Here is an 18,024-nt window from a genome sequence, read left to right on the forward strand (position 1 = left end):
ACACACACACACACACACACACACACACACACACACACACACACACACACACACACACACACACACATACACATACACACACACACACACACACACACACACACACACACACACACACACACACACACACACACACACACACACACACACACACACACACACACACACACACACACACACACACACACACACACACACACACACACACACACACACACACACACACACACACACACACACACACACACACACACACACACACACACACACACACACACACATACACACACACACACACACACACACACACACACACACACACACACACACACACACACACTATATTTGTGCTTTATTGAGACTTCACAGTGATAACAACACAGTCTGTGGTGGACTGACCCCGTTTCCATTTCTGCATAACAGTGAGCCTCGGAGCTTGAGGCTCTGTTCTGCTGTGAATAGATGTGCATGTGGGTGTTTGTGTGTCAGAATGGACAGGGTGAGAAAGAGCCATTTCACTGAGGGAATGTGGTTCCTATGAATGAGAGAGAATGAGTGTTTTGGTGTTGAGACGGTGGGTGAATGAGAGAGAATGAGTGTTTTGGTGTTGAGACGGTGGGTGAACTCCCTCCCTCCCTCCTCCCTGTCCTACTCCCTCGCTCCTCCCTGTCCTACTCCCTCCCTCTTCCCAGTCCTACTCCCTCCCTCTTCCCAGTCCTACTCCCTCCCTCCTCCCTGTCCTACCCCCTCCCTCCTCCCTGTCCTACTCCCTCCCTCTTCCCAGTCCTACTCCCTCCCTCCTCCCTGTCCTACCCCCTCCCTCCTCCCTGTCCTACCCCCTCCCTTCTCCCTGTTCTACCCCCTCCCTCCTCCATGTCCTACCCCCTCCATAACCCCTGTCCTACTCCCTCTATCCTCCCTGTCCTACCCCCTCCCTCCCTCTCTCCTCCCTGTCCTACCCCCTCCCTCCCTCTCTCCTCCCTGTCCTACTCTATCCCTCCTCCCTTTCCTACTCCCTCCCTCCTCCCTGGCCTACCCCCTCCATATCTCCTCCCTGTCCTACCCACTCCCTCCTCCCTGTCCTACCCCCTCCATCCCTCCTCCCTGTCCTACTCCCTCCCTCCTCCCTGTCCTACCCCTCCATATCTCCTCCCTGTCCTACCCCCTCCATATCTCCTCCCTGTCCTACCCCCTCCATCCCTCATCCCTGTCCTACTCCCTCCATATCTCCTCCCTGTCCTACCCCCTCCCTACTCCCTGTCCTACCCCCCCCCTACTCCCTGTCCTACCCCCTCCCTACTCCCGCTCTCCTCCCTGTCCTACTCCCGCTCTCCTCCCTGTCCTACCCCCTCCATCCCTCCTCCCTGTCCTACCCCCTCCATCCCTCCTCCCTGTCCTACCCCCTCCATCCCTCCTCCCTGTCCTACCCCCTCCCTCCACCCTGTCCTACCCCCTCCCTCCTCCCTGTCCTACTCCCTCCCTGTCCTACTCCCTCTCTTCACCCTGTCCTACCCCCTCCCTCCTCCCTGTCCTACACCCTCCCTGTCCTACTCCCGCTCTCCTTCCTGTCCTACTTCCTCTCTCCTCCCTGTCCTATCCCCTCCCTACTCCCACTCCCCTTGTCCTACTCCCGCTCTCCTCCCTGTCCTAGCCCCTCCCTCCCTCCCTCCTCCCTCCTCCCTGTCCTACCCCCTCCCTCCCTCCTTTTTCATCTGGCTGTTGGAGCCACTTCTGACTCCAATTAGGATTTGCTGAGACTCAGTAAAAGGGCTTATTGACTGAGAGAAACCACCAGCCCAGACTGACTACTGCTCCCCTGTCCCCTTCCTCCCCCGCTATATGTGTGTGTGTGTGTGTGTGTGTGTGTGTGTGTGTGTGTGTGTGTGTGTGTGTGTGTGTGTGTGTGTGTGTGTGTGTGTGTGTGTGTGTGTGTGTGTGTGTGTGTGTGTGTGTGCGTGCGTGCGTGCTTGTGTGCGTGTGTGTGTGAGTTGCTGTTTATGAGAGGCTCTATGACTCACAGTATTTCTGTTGTTGTGTCATCACTCTACAGTCTCACTCCACAATGACACACGATGACACACGATGACACACAATGACACACAATGACAAACAATGACACACAATGACACACGATGACACACGATGACACACGATGACACACAATGACACACGTTGACATGAACAAATCTCATCTCTTCTCTTCCTTTTACTGACTTTCTCTTCGCTCCCTCTTGTTTTTATTTAATTGTTTCATTCTCAGTACCTGTAATGGTTCAAACTGAAACCGACTCCTCAGTCATAGATAATGTCTGGTGCAATGTGTGCTCCCAGACCATACAATGAATCAATCATTACACAATGTAAATCATCAAATTAATTCTCCCCTCCCTACCAATTGGCCGTTGACTAAATTCAAGTGCTTAATGAATGGCACTGGGACATCCATGGAGGCAGTAGTTTGGAGCACAAAGACCCCAATCTGAGGCTGAGTGCTGGGCTGGATCTGGAGTTCACAGGGGATCTCTCTGGAAAAGTTTCATCTCAAATGGCTCCCAATTCCACATACAGTGCACTACCCATAGGGCTCTGGTCAAAGGTAATGCACTATGTAGGGAATAGGGTGCCATTTGGGATGCAGTAGTCCCTGTATCTGGAGGAGACTGTCTGTGTGGCAGGACCGCTCACATAGTTCATATTCAAAGGACCGGGGCCTTGTAAAGGAAGTCGTAAATAGAGGTTGACAAAGTGAGTTGCATACACAAAGACATGACCTTTAAATAGGCTGTGTGTATAGTGGGGTGTTGGGCTAGGGCTGTGTATAGTCAGGCAGAGCAGAGTGGTGCAGGGTGGGTGAAGGAGGGGTGGAGGGTAGCGGCCTGAGGGAGGATTGTGCTAGGATGGTCATGTATAGAGTCTACAGTGGGTCATTAAACCAAGGTCTCACACTGCACCTCCCCTCTCCCCCATCACTGCAAACAAACTAACCCCACAGCTCACATTCTAGAACCTTGGTCAGATTGTCTTTCAGTTCCATTTTCTGTGTTCTAACACATTCTAGAACCTTGGTCAGATTGTCTTTCAATTCCATTTTCTGTGTTCTAACACATTCTAGAACATTTTAGTATACCCTGCATCAGGTGCAGTATGAGAGAAAAGGACTTCTTTTTTTCTTACATTTTTGATTGTTTGATTATTTTGAGGAACCCAAATAACATTTTGAGGAAAACAAGGGAATTAAAAGTGAGTTAAATGGTATTCATAGTGTGTCTTATTGACAAACTGTTTATACCCACTTTCTTAACCGGATTCTCCTTCCATCGTCAGCGCCAGCCATCTACGTGCTCTACACTGCGTAAAGCCTTGTTCCCATCACAACACACACACACACACACACACACACACACACACACACACACACACACACACACACACACACACACACACGGTTACTTCAACCAACTAAACCTAATTACCCCCCTTTCCCACCCCCTGCCCCTTTATGCCAAGCAGTGATGTCACCCACAGAGAGACAGTTGGGTTGGCACACTGCCCAGCGATGTGAAACTGGCAGGAGAAAGAGGAGGGGAGAAGGGATGGAGGGGAGGATGAGAGGAGGGGAAGAAGAGAGATTCTGGCTGGCCCTTGCGTAGGGGCCAAATGGATTAGAGTTTCCGCTAAGCACTGAAGCAGCAAAACCAAAGTCCCCCTCTTTCTCTCTCCTCCCTCTCTCATCCCAACCAACATCCCTCTTTCTCTCTCCTCCCTCTCTCATCCCAACCAACATCCCTCTTTCTCTCCCAACTCTCCCCTCTCCAGCACCGATAGAGCCAGCCAGCCCAGTTAATGCTGAAAGGAGAACATGGAGAACACACAGGGAGATGTGAAGGGCTGGGCCCTGGAGGGCCCTGGGGGCCCGGGACATTCTCCTAGGGGATTTACCTATAGCTTGGTCCCCCCTACCCTCTGCTTCCACTCCCGTTCACTTCCATTCATTTTCTGTTTACTTCCATTCAGCAGGCCTGCGTTGAAGTCCATTCATTACGGATAAACTGTCACACAACAACGCGGCCTACCTTTTGCTGAGGCATCCAAGATGGTTAAACAAGACACCCTTGGGCCCCTGGTCTTGGATTCTCTTACTGAGCCACGGCCTAGTTTCTACCCTCGAGCCCCTGTGATTCTCTGAGATTCTATTAGCCGTGGTCCAGTTTCTACCTTTGGGCCCCTGTGATTCTGAGCCACAATCCAGTTTCTGTAGAGGCTGCAGGACTGCTGCGTGATGAGACAGGGAATCCTCATCAAGGATCAGTTAAAGAGGAAGGCTAGCAATGGGTCAAAGTCAATGTATGGGCCTGGGTTAGATTCTCTATCGTTTGTCTTGGTGATGTTGATGACAGCCACAATATTGAGAATTATTTACATGTGAAAGTAACAGAGGAAATGGCGTACTGTAGATTGAGTCAATAAAGTCCATGAAAGCACAGGATATGAGTTTGCGTGGTTATTTTGTGTTAGTGAAAACACAGGCAACTCTTTCTCTCTTCCCTTCCCTCTCCCTCCATCCCTCCATCCCTCCGTCTCCCAGAGACAGCTGGCTGAGAGAGAAGAGAGGGGGATCAAAAGGAAGAGAGACCGCTGCAGGGTCGCCAGCTGAGTTATTTGGAGAACCCCTTGTGAAAATGGAAGGAGAGGAAGGCCTGTTGCTAGGCATGTTGCTAGGCCTGTTGCTAGGCTGACCTGTCAGGGGGTAGAGCACTCTCACAGAGCCTAGTGAAGAGAAACGGGCTATGTTTACACACACACACACACACACACACACGCACACATCCACACACACACACACAACCCTGTGATTGTAGGTTAAGTACACTAGCTGTCTCCTGTGCCATAAAGGATCAGAGCTCTTGAAGGCTATTGTATCATATTTGATAAATGAATGTGTGTTATTTACATGTCATTGCTGGTTGTTATTTATATATATCTGATGATTGTATACTGTATATATACACTACCGTTCAAAAGTTTGGGGTCACTTAGAAATGTCACTGTTATTGAAAGAAAAGCACATTTTTTGTCCATTAAAGTAACATCAAATTGATCAGAAATACAGTGTAGACATTGTTAATGTTGTAAATGACTATTGTAGCTGGAAACGGCAGATTTTTTAATGGAATATCTACATAGGCGTACAGAGGCCCATTATCAGCAACCATCACTCCTGTTTTCCAATGGCACATTGTGTTAGCTAATCCAAGTTTATCATTTTAAAAGGCTAATTGATCATTAGAAAACCCTTTTGCAACTATGTTAGCACAGCTGAAAATTGTTGTCCTGATTAAAGAAGCAATAAAACTGGCCTTCTTTAGACTAGTAGAGTATCTGGAGCATCAGCATTTGTGCGTTCAATTACAGGCTCAAAATGGCCAGAAACAAAGTCCTTTCTTCTGATACTCGTCAGTCTATTCTTGTTCTCAGAAATGAAGGCTGTTCCATACAAGAAATTGCTAAGAAACTGAAGATCTTGTACAACACTGTGTACTACTCCCTTCACAGAACAGCGCAAGCTGGCCCTAACCAGAATAGAAAGAGGAGTGGGAGGCCCCAGTGCACAACTGAACAAGAGTACAAGTGCATTAGAGTGTCTAGTTTGAGAAACCGATGCCTCATAATTCCTCAACTGGCAGCTTCATTAAATAGTATCCACAAAACACCAGTCTCAACGTCAACAGCGAAGAGGCGACTCCGGAATGCTGGCCTTCTAGGCAAAGTTCCTCTATCCAGTGTCTGTGTTCTTTTGCCCATTAAAACTTCTTCAGAATAGGGTCTATTTGTCTCCATTTCCGCCTGACTGACGTGCCCAAAGTAAACTGCCTGTTGCTCAGGCCCTGAAGCCAAGATATGCATATAATTGGTACCATTGGAAAGAAAACACTCTGAAGTTTGTATAAATGTTAAAATAATGTAGGAGACTATAACATAATTTATATGGCAAGCAAAAATCAGAAGAAAAACCAACCAGACATTTTTTTTTGAGGTCCCAGACTCTTATAATGGAAAACTACGGGTCCTATGTAATTCCGGCTCCCGGATTGCAATTCCCATGGCTTCCACCAGATGTCAACAGTCTTTATTCAAGGTTTCAGGCTTGTTTCTTCAAAAACAAGCAATAATTTTGAGTTTTTGTGAAGAGACCACCGGAACAATATCAGTCTTTCAGCACACGAGGAAGAGGGCGCGTGCTTACTAATTTTACTTTCCTATTGAACATACTACTTACCATATGAAATATTATAGTTTATTTACATGTTATGGTACCTGAGGATTAAATAGAAATGCTGGACTTGTTTGGACAAAGTTTAGAGGTAGCTTTTTGGATTCCTTTGTCTGCATGTTGAACGAGTGGATTACTGAAACTGATGGCACCACCTAAACAGACTTTTTGGGATATAAAGGAGGATTTTATCTAACAAAACAACCATTTTTGTTGTAGCTGGGACCCTTGAGATTGCAAACAGAGGAAGATTTTCAAAAGTAAGTGACTTAAAAATATGTTGATGTGGTGCGCCGTCGTCAGACAATCGCATTGTATGCTTTCGCTGTAAAGCCTATTGTAAATCGAACAACACAGCTAGATTAACAAGAATTTAAGATTTTAAATTATGGATGTTCTGGACTGGGGACCGTCGCTGGAGACCCCGGGCTGGGGACCGTCGTTGGAGGTTCCGGACTGTGTCCCGTCGTTGGAGGTTCCGGACTGTGAACTTTCACCGGACTCTCTGGACTGGGTACTGTCGCCGGACTCTCTGGACTGGGTACTGTCGCCGGACGCACTGGACTGGGTACTGTCGCCGGACGCTCTGGACTGGGTACTGTCGCCGGACGCTCTGGACTGGGTACTGTCGCCGGAAGCTCTGGACTGGGTACTGTCGCCGGACGCTCTGGACTGGGTACTGTCGCCCGACGCTCTGGACTGGGTACTGTCGCCGGACGCTCTGGACTGCTGAGACGCACTGTAGACCTGGTGTGTGGTGCCGGCACTGGTGGTACCAGGCTGGAGACACGCACCTCAGGGCGAGGGCGAGGAGCAGGAACAGGGCATACTGGACTGCCGAGGCGCACTGTAGGCCTGGTGCGTGGTGCCGGCACTGGTGGTACCGGGCTGGGGACACGCACCTCATTGCGAGTGCGGGGAGGAGGAACAGGGCGTACTGGACCCTGGAGGCGCACTGGAGGCCTGGTGCGTGGTGCCGGCACTGGTGGTACCAGGCTGGAGACACGCACCTCAGGGCGAGGGCGAGGAGAAGGAACAGGGCGTACTGGACTGTGGAGGCGCACTGTAGGCCTGGTGCGTGGTGCCGGCACTGGTGGTACCGGGCTGGGGACACGCACCTCATTGCGAGTGCGGGGAGGAGGAACAGGGCGTACTGGACCCTGGAGGCGCACTGGAGGCCTGGTGCGTGGTGCCGGCACTGGTGGTACTGGGCTGGTGACACGCAGCTCAGGGCGAGTGCGGGGAGCAGGAACAGGACGTACTGGACTGTGGAGGCACACTGGAGGTCTGGAGTGTAGAGCTGACACAACCCATCCTGGCTGGATGTTAATTTTCAGGGTGCTGGCACAGGACGCACTGGGCTGTGCAGACTCACCGGAGACACAGTATGCAGAGCTTGCGCAGGATGGTCCAAAGAGGTATACTGGAGACCAGGAGCGCTGAGCCGGCACCCTCCTTCCTGGCTGGATGCCCATTCTAGCCCGGCCAATGCAAGGAGCTGGAATAGAGCGCACCGGGCTAGAATAGCGCACTGGAGACACCGTGCGCTCCACCACATAACACGGTGCCTGACCAGTAACACGCTCCCCACAGTAAGCACGAGGAGTTGGCTCAGGTCTCCGACCTGACTCATGCAATCTCCCCCCAAAAAATGATTGGTGCTGCCTCTCGGCCTTCCGTGCCGTGTACCCTCATATCGTCACCATTCCTCTATTCTCCGGTATTTCTCCTCGTCGTATCGCCGCCGTTCCACTTTCGCTGCCTCTGTCTCTTCCTTAGGACGGCGAAACTCTCCCGGCTGCGTCCAGGGTCCTGCTCCATCTAGTATCTCCTCCCATGTTCATTTCTCCATTAAACGCTGCTCCTCCTTTTCATGCTGCTTGGTCCTTTTATGGTGGGTTGTTCTGTCACGGTCGTCATATGGAGGAGAACCAAGGCGCAGCATGGTAAGCATACAGCTTCTTTAATGAAAGAGAGAACACTGAACAAACTATACAAAACAAGCTACATGACTAGTGCAAACAGGCAACTAAACATAGAATAACAACCCACAAAATACCCAAGGAATATGGCTGCCTAAATATGGTCCCCAATCAGAGACAACAATAAACAGCTGCCTCTGATTGAGAACCAATCTAGGTAACCATAGACATATAAACTCCTAGACATACAAAAACCCCTAGACAATACAAAAACTAAACAAAGCACCCTCGTCACACCCTGAGCTAACCAAAATAATAAAGAAAACAAAGATAACTAAGGTCAGGGCATGACAAGGGGATGATGATGCATCTTTGCGAGAGGGAGGGAATCTGATTTGGTCCTCAACTCGCAGCTCAGTCATTTCATTCAGAGTGAGCGGAGTTAGCCGTGAGTCACTCTGACCCGGAGCAGATTAGTTCTGAAGGTTTCATTGCCATAGAAATTAACCTGGCTTAAAGGTGAGGCACTTTTGTATGACCGGTTATTCCGAGATGAACTCAGAGTTGACCAAAGTTACCTGGCCAACTCCTCAAACCTGATTGGTAGTATAGGGGCTCAGGGTATCTATTCAGCTGTGGGACAGATTAACCAAGTAAAGAAACCAGGTATTCAGAGGATATAACCAAAAGGAGGTGACGACGTACACACACGCACACGCACACACACACACACACACACACATACACACGCACACGCACACGCACACATACACACACACATACACACACGCACACATACACACGCACACGCACACGCACACACACACATACACACACACACACACACACACACACACACACACACACACACACACACACATACAGACACACACTCTCTCCCTGCCTCCCAGCGCTGGGTGTGATAGAGGAGAGGAAGTCAGCAGGAGTTGAGGTGTTGATCTTTGTCATCCTGTTGTTGAGGATCCTACACCTGAATATTGTTTCAGACACACACACACACGTACAAACACACACACATGCATATATGCACGCAAGCACACACACAAAACACCTACCTGTTGTCCATTGGTCCTAGTGTAACTGAATGGGTTAATTATCAGGAGGTGATCTGTTTATTGAAGGTGGTGGGACTCTGTAGAGGTGGTCTCTACTAGTTAATACAATAGAGGTGGTCTCTACTAGTTAAGACTGTAGAGGTGGTCTCTACTGGTTAAGACTGTAGAGGTGGTCTCTACTGGTTTAGACTGTAGAGGTGGTCTCTACTGGTTAAGACTGTAGAGGTGGTCTCTACTGGTTAAGACTGTAGAGGTAATATCTACTGGTTAAGACTGTAGAGGTGGTCTCTACTGGTTTAAGACTGTAGAGGTGGTATCTACTGGTTTAGACTGTAGAGGTGGTCTCTACTGGTTTAGACTGTAGAGGTGGTCTCTACTGGTTTAAGACTCTGTAGAGGTGGTCTCTACTGGTTAAGACTGTAGAGGTGGTCTCTACTGGTTAAGACTGTAGAGGTGGTCTCTACTGGTTTAGACTGTAGAGGTGGTCTCTACTGGTTAAGACTGTAGAGGTGGTCTCTACTGGTTAAGACTGTAGAGGTAATATCTACTGGTTAAGACTGTAGAGGTAATATCTACTGGTTAAGACTGTAGAGGTAATATCTACTGGTTAAGACTGTAGAGGTAATATCTACTGGTTAAGACTGTAGAGGTAATATCTACTGGTTAAGACTGTAGAGGTAATATCTACTGGTTAAGACTGTAGAGGTGGTCTCTACTGGTTGAGACTGTAGAGGTAATATCTACTGGTTAAGACTGTAGAGGTGGTCTCTACTAGTTAAGACTATAGAGGTGGTCTCTACTGGTTGAGACTGTAGAGGTAATATCTACTAGTTAAGACTATAGAGGTGGTCTCTACTAGTTAAGACTGTAGAGGTAATATCTACTGGTTGAGACTGTAGAGGTAATATCTACTAGTTAATACAATAGAGGTGGTCTCTACTAGTTAAGACTATAGAGGTGATATCTACTGGTTAAGACTGTAGAGGTAATATCTACTGGTTAAGACTGTAGAGGCGATATCTACTGGTTGAGACTGTATAGGTGATATCTACTAGTTAATACAATAGAGGTGGTCTCTACTAGTTAAGACTGTAGAGGTGATATCTACTGGTTAAGACTGTAGAGGTGATATCTACTGGTTAAGACTGTAGAGGTGATATCTACTGGTTTAGACTCTGTAGAGGTGGTCTCTACTGGTTTAGACTGTAGAGGTGGTCTCTACTGGTTTAGACTGTAGAGGTGGTCTCTACTGGTTAAGACTGTAGAGGTGGTCTCTACTGGTTTAGACTGTAGAGGTGGTCTCTACTGGTTTAGACTGTAGAGGTGGTCTCTACTGGTTTAGACTGTAGAGGTGGTCTCTACTGGTTAAGACTGTAGAGGTGGTCTCTACTGGTTAAGTACATGCTAATCAGGATGGGGTGAGGTAATTACTTGCTTCTGCCTGGAGGCTTGGGGAAAATACACACACAATGACAACGGCAGGGATCTGCATTAACGCTTCTTTCCCATCTACCATGCTGAGAAACATTCTCAATAACATCTTAAATGGTCTCCCAAATGGGAGCCAGTGTAGGGTGGTGGGGAGGGGAGAGGAGAGGAGATGGTAGGGGGGAGCAGGTTATGATTATAGGAGGCAGTTAGGGTGGTGGGGAGGGGAGAGGAGAGGAGGGGGAGCAGGTTATGATTATAGGAGCCAGTGTAGGGTGGTGGGGAGGGGAGAGGAGAGGAGGGGGAGCAGGTTATGGGCCAGCAGGTGATAAACCCTGTTTTACAATATAGGAGATTATAGCCAGTAGTGATAAACCCTGTTTTACAGTGGTAGAGGTATGCAGGGTAGTGATAAACCCTGTCTTACAGTGGTAGAGGTATGCAGGGTAGTGATAAACCCTGTCTTACAGTGGTACAGGTATGCAGGGTAGTGATTATAGCAGACAGTAGTGATAAATCCTGTTTTACAGTGGTAGAGGTATGCAGGGTAGTGATAAACCCTGTTTTACAGTGGTAGAGGTATGCAGGGTAGTGATAAACCCTGTCTTACAGTGGTAGAGGTATGCAGGGTAGTGATAAACCCTGTCTTACAGTGGTAGAGGTATGCAGGGTAGTGATAAACCCTGTCTTACAGTGGTAGAGGTATTCAGGGTAGTGATAAACCCTGTCTTACAGTGGTAGATGTATGCAGGGTAGTGAAAACCCCTGTTTTACAGTGGTACAGGTATGCAGGTTAGTGATTATAGCAGACAGTAGTGATAAATCCTGTTTTACAGTGGTAGAGGTATGCAGGGTAGTGATAAACCCTGTTTTACGGTGGTAGAGGTATGGAGGGTAGTGATTATAGCAGACAGTAGTGATAAACCCTGTTTTACAGTGGTAGAGGTATGCAGGGTAGTGATAAACCCTGTCGTACAGTTGTACAGGTATGTAGTGTAGTGATTATAGCAGACAGTAGTGATAAACCCTGTTTTACAGTGGTAGAGGTATGCAAGGTAGTGATAAACCCTGTTTTACGGTGGTAGAGGTATGTAGGGTAGTGATTATAGCAGACAGTAGTGATAAACCCTGTTTTACATTGGTAGAGGTATGCAGGGTACTGATTATAGCAGACAGTAGTGATAAACCCTGTTTTACATTGGTAGAGGTATGCAGGGTACTGATTATAGCAGACAGTAGTGATAAACCCTGTTTTACATTGGTAGTGATAAAGTTTTACAGTGGTAGGTATGCAGGGTTTTACTGATTATAGTGTTATATCAGACAGTAGTGATAAACCCTGTTTTACATTGGTAGAGGTATGCAGGGTACTGATTATAGCAGACAGTAGTGATAAACCCTGTTTTACATTGGTAGAGGTATGCAGGGTACTGATTATAGCAGACAGTAGTGATAAACCCTGTTTTACAGTGGTAGAGGTATGCAGGGTAGTGATAAACCCTGTTTTACAGTGGTAGAGGTATGCAGGGTAGTGATAAACCCTGTCGTACAGTTGTACAGGTATGTAGGGTAGTGATTATAGCAGACAGTAGTGATAAACCCTGTCGTACAGTGGTACAGGTGTGTAGTGTAGTGATTATAGCAGACAGTAGTGATAAACCCTGCTTTACAGTGGTAGAGGTATGCACTGGTCTCTGCTCTGTGCCCCCCCCTTTTGTTGTATTGTGAAACTATACTGCATATTCAATATTGTTTTATACAGGGGGAAGGCTCACTGGCAAATTTCTTCTGTAGTGGCTTAAGACTCTATGCAGGGTATCTCCTGGAGTGTTGCTATGGGCGGCCTTACAATCTGTTTGGAGGGGGACATATGTCATGACGTTGCCCTCTTTGGGTATAGCAAGCCCCATCCCCCTCTCCCTGCCTCCCCCTTGCCTCCTTCAACTAGGCTGCTGTGGTCAGAGAGAGGTAGTAAATTCCTGAGAAGACCCTGCCACATGGCCACATAGTATAAGAGGCAGAGTAAATTTTCATAGAGCACAAAGGAATTTCTTCCACCTCACAGAACTTGAGGTACAAACAAATTTCATGTTCTGGAGAAAGTATAAAAGATCGGTGAAGAATCCAGCTACGAACTGGTCCGTTTGTCACGACTTGGGGAAGCTCATGGGAGACGGTGTGGCCGCATTACCATAACGCTGTTTATATAATAGCCCCAGATATGAGGTTTACATCTAATTGTTGTATAAGATGAGTTAGTATGATACTGTTTGTAAAATTGTGTAATAGATTTTGGACTGTTTAATGAAGGAAAATACAATCAGAGGACCGCCCCTGAGCCCAGTTCTGGTCAGGCATCCTGGGACAGCCCCTTTTCTGCAATTCCGAATAAAACCCAACTTTGAGAAATTATCACCAGACCATGTTTTTCTCCATTAGGAGAGGACGAAGGTTGTAGACCATTGCTGAATCTTTTAACCATACCACGTGGTTAAACTCTTAGACTATCGATACCGACAGAATAAGAACAAGTCTTGGATATTAATTACTAGTTTGCAGCTAGGAATTCGGTATCATTGAACGCGAAGAACGACAACCGCCAAAACATACCTTCTATAACGAATGTCACTCTTAACAATCCCCTCTAACCACAACCGAGAGAGAGAGGGAGAGAGACGGACAATCCTACAAAAGAAATGAACTTTTCACCAGCGATCAAGACGACACACTGAGCGTAAATATATATATTGATTGCAATTGTTCCCGAATGAGTGAGCGTTCATGTGCTAAGGATTAACATTTCAATTGTTATAATTATCACTCTGTAGTGACTTCTTAGTCGACCCCCACTTCCCCTTTTGTCTAACAAGCCACCATGCCGGTTTAGCCCACTAGGGCACATTCTACCATCATTTCTTGTAACCATATTTACTGTTTGTTTATGCATTTCTGTGAATTACTTAGTTAGTAATAAATAAATGATTTAAGACAATTGATGTATGGATGGCCCATAGTGAAGACTGTGTTCGTGCTGATAACCAACAATTTACGACGTTTGGAATGAGACTAACATGAGGTAAAGTAAATAATTAATTAATTCGAAGACTAATTGATCAGATAAAATATCTGAAAAGTTATTTTAGGAAATGATAACTTTGTAATCTGAATATTTTTCCTTGGTGCCCCGACTTCCTAGTTAATTAGTTACATGATTAATCAGTTGATCTCGTAATACTAATTACAGAGAATCTTTGATAAAAACTATAAGTGTTCAATTTAATGATAGTAAAGACACAACACATGACAAGATGCATCGCTAAACAACTGGTCTCTTTCCTGAAGAGGAGAGAGGGTGGTATTTTGAAAGATGCATCTGTGATCAGCTGTTTAGCGATATGTCTTGTCATGTCTCCCTCACAACAGATTATGAGGCCGTCCATACCAACACTCCAGGAGTGGTTATGGCGTTGCTAGGCATGGCTAATTATCTGTCAGCCTAGCAGCTTGTTGCGGCATGGTGTGGCACACAGAATTCATTGCTTACACACACACATATTCCATAACACAGGCACAATGCTTCATGCCAACTTTGCCAAGGCCCATAAGTAACACAGCTAGTCCCAGTGCTCCATGCCCACTGCCCCATAACCACTACCTGCTGCCTGTCTGGCTGACTGTTCCACAAACAAACTGCTTCTTTTCTACATGGCTAACCCCTCCTCTAACCAGGACCTGCAAGCAAACCAGCATTGTACTGCAGTTTTTGGCATCTCTCACTCTTTTTCTCTCTGTCTCTCTCGCTCTGTCTCTCTCTCTCTGTATGAGAAATCCACAGTAGTGTTTTAAAATGTTACTCTGGCCAACACCACTTATAGCCAAACAGAGAATTGGATCCCAGCGCCATAGAATTCCACAGTTCTCCCTTCAGCTGAGCTAAACACAAGACAACCCAAAACGTGGCCCCTTGGCTACTGCTCACACCTCCTTCCTGCTTTGTCCACTAACTAACTGAGTGTATTCCTGTTACGATCAATGAATCCCTCAGGGACTCATAGCAGCTGTTAGAAACTTGTTAAGTTCACCATTGTGTTATCTGTTACTATAAACTGGTTTAGTTCACCATTGTGTTATCTGTTACTATAAACTGGTTTAGTTCACCATTGTGTTATCTGTTACTATAAACTGGTTTAGTGTGGCATCCGCGTCATCTGACCACATCCTTATTGAACGAGTCACTGGTACTTCCTGCTTTAGTTTTTGCTTGTAAGCAAGAATCAGGAGGATAGAATTGTGGTCAGATTTGCCAAATGGAGGGCGAGGGAGAGCCTTGTATGCATCTCTGTGTGTGGAGTAAAGGTGGTCTAGAGTTTTTCCCCCTTGTTGCACATGTGACATGCTGGTAAAAATATGGTTAAACTGATTTGTTTTTCCTGCATTAAAATCCCAACCAATAGGAGCGCCGCTTCTGGGTGAGCATTTTCTTCTTTGCTTATGTTCTTATAGAGTTGGTTGAGAGCGGTCTTAGTGTCAGCTTCGCTTTGTGGTGGTACATAGACGGCTACGAATAATACAGATGAGAACTCTCTTGGTAGATAGTGTGGTCTACAGCTTATCATTAGGTATCACATTGCCTACAGCAGTTCATAATGTCAGGTCAAGAAATACTGATATAGTACACAATGTACTGAAGGCCTTTGTTTATTATTTATAACCACATACATTGTTATAGGGAACCCGTGGTGTTGTTTACAAAAGGATATTTGAATAAATGTGTGGCAGCAAAGAGTTTGCCAGTCCTACCCCACCATCTCACCCACCAACTCTCTGAGCGTGAGAACATGGTTGATCTAGTCCAGCAGAGAGAGAACAAAATGTATCTATTCCAGGAGGAGAGAAAAAACAAGGTTGATATATTCCAGTAGAGAGAGAGAACATATATTCCAGTAGAAAGAGAACAGCGCTGATCTATTCCAGGAGTAGAGAGAGAACAGGGTTGATCTAGTCCAGGAGGAGAGAGAGAGAGAACAGGGTTGATCTATTCCAGGAGGAGAGAACAGGGTTGATCTATTCTAGTAGAGAGAGAACAGGGTTGATCTAGTCCAGTAGAGCGAGAACAGGGTTGATCTAGTCCAGTAGAGAGAGAACAAGGTTGATCTAGTCCAGTAGAGAGAGAGCAGGGTTGATCTATTCCAGTAGAGAGAGAACCGGGTTGATCTATTCTAGTAGAGAGAGAACAGGGTTGATCTATTCCAGTAGAGAGAGAACAGGGTTGATCTATTCCAGTAGAGAGAGAACAGGGTTGATCTATTCCAGTAGAGAGAGAACCGGGTTGATCTATTCTAGTAGAGAGAGAACAGGGTTAATCTAGTCAAATAGAGAGAGAACAGTATTGATCTTGTCCAGTAGAGAGAGAACAGGGTTGATCTATTTCAGTAGAGAGAACAGGGTTGATATATTCTAGTAGAGAGAACAGGGTTGATCTATTCTAGTAGAGAGAACAGGGTTGATATATTCTAGTAGAGAGAACAGGGTTGATCTATTCTAGTAGAGAGAACAGGGTTGATCTATTCTAGTAGAGAGAACAGGGTTGATCTATTCTAGTAGAGAGAACAGGGTTGATCTATTCTAGTAGAGAGAACAGGGTTGATCTATTCTAGTAGAGAGAACAGGGTTGATCTATTCTAGTAGAGAGACAGCAGCTGATCCCCACTCTCTGACATGGCAGCCTGTTCCCTACATAATGCACTACTTTTAACCAACGCTCTAGAGAACAGGGTAAAATAAATGGTGCACTATATAGGGAATAGGGTGCTATTTCAGACACAGACATTGAAAGCTGAACTCAGTTTTACTTAGTTAGCACAACAGCTGGCTGTCAGTCTGGAGCATCCTGTTTTACACTATCTGTACTGGATGGTATCCTTCCACACCTACGCCAGCGATACAACCCCACCTACATCACTAAAACTCTACACTTCAGGGGCCATTTTTAACTCACTCCTAACCCTAACCCATCAAGGACCTCAGCCACCAAAGCCATGGCCTGTTCACCCCACTACCAACTACAAGGCCGGAGACAGTCCTGGTGCATCAAAGCTGTGACCAAGAGACTGAAAAACAGCTTCTATCTCCAGGTCATCAGACTGTTAATCATCCACCACTTGCCGGTTTCTACCCAGTACCCCGCCCTGAACTTAGTCACTGTTACTATCCTCCTGAAAAGCCCATACTCTAGCCTGCCCCTTAGAGACTGCTGTCCTGTGTACATCACAGGAGGTTGGAGGCACCTTTATTGGGGAGGATGGGCTGGTGTTAATGACCAAGTGGAATAGGTGGAATTGTATCAAATCCATTTTAAAGACGTGGTTTCCATGGTTTCCATGTGTTTGATACCATTCCATTTACTCCGTTCCGGACATTACAGAAGCCTCCTGTGACGTACCTAGTCATTGAACACGGGTCACTTTAATAATGTTTACATGCTGTTTTACCCGCTTCATTGGTATACACTGTATTCTAGTCACGGCTCATCCAATGTTGCTGTACACACCTTTTCCATACTGTCCATACCATTACATGTAGAATATATACAGTATCAATCAATCAAATGTATTTATATATAAAGCCCTTCTTACATCAGCTGATATATCAAAGTGCTGTACAGAAACCCAGTCTAAAACCCCAAACAGCAAGCAATGCAGGTGTAGAAGCACGGTGGCTAGGAAAAACTCCCTAGAAAGGCCAGAACCTAGGAATAAACCTAGAGAGGAACCAGGCTATGAGGGGTGGCCAGTCCTCTTCTGGCTGTGCCAGGTAGAGATTATATCAGAATATGGCCAAGATGTTCAAATGTTCATAAATGACCAGCATGGTCAAATAATAATAATCACAGTAGTTGTCGAGGGTGCAGCAAGTCAGCACATCAGGAGTAAATGTCAATTGGCTTTTCATAGCTGATCATTCAGAGTATCTCTACTGCTCCTACTGTCTCTAGAGAGTTGAAAACAGGTCTGGGACAGGTAGCATGTCCGGTGAACAGGTCAGGGTTCCGTAGCCGCAGGCAGAACAGTTGAGTAAAACGGTTGAACAGTACCAGTCAAAAGTTAGGACATGCCTACTCATTCAAAGTTTATTTTTTATTTTTACTATTTTATACATTGAAGAATAATAGTGAAGACATCAAAACTATAAAATAACATATATGGAATCATGTAGTAATGAAAAAGTGTTAAACAAATCAAAATATATTTTATATTTGAGATTCTTCAAAGTAGCCCCCCTTTGCCTTGATGACAGCTTTGCACACTCTTGTTCCCTCAAGCAGTGG

The sequence above is a fragment of the Oncorhynchus tshawytscha genome, linkage group LG21 (genome assembly GCF_018296145.1).
Source record: "Oncorhynchus tshawytscha isolate Ot180627B linkage group LG21, Otsh_v2.0, whole genome shotgun sequence".
NCBI lineage: Eukaryota > Metazoa > Chordata > Actinopteri > Salmoniformes > Salmonidae > Oncorhynchus > Oncorhynchus tshawytscha.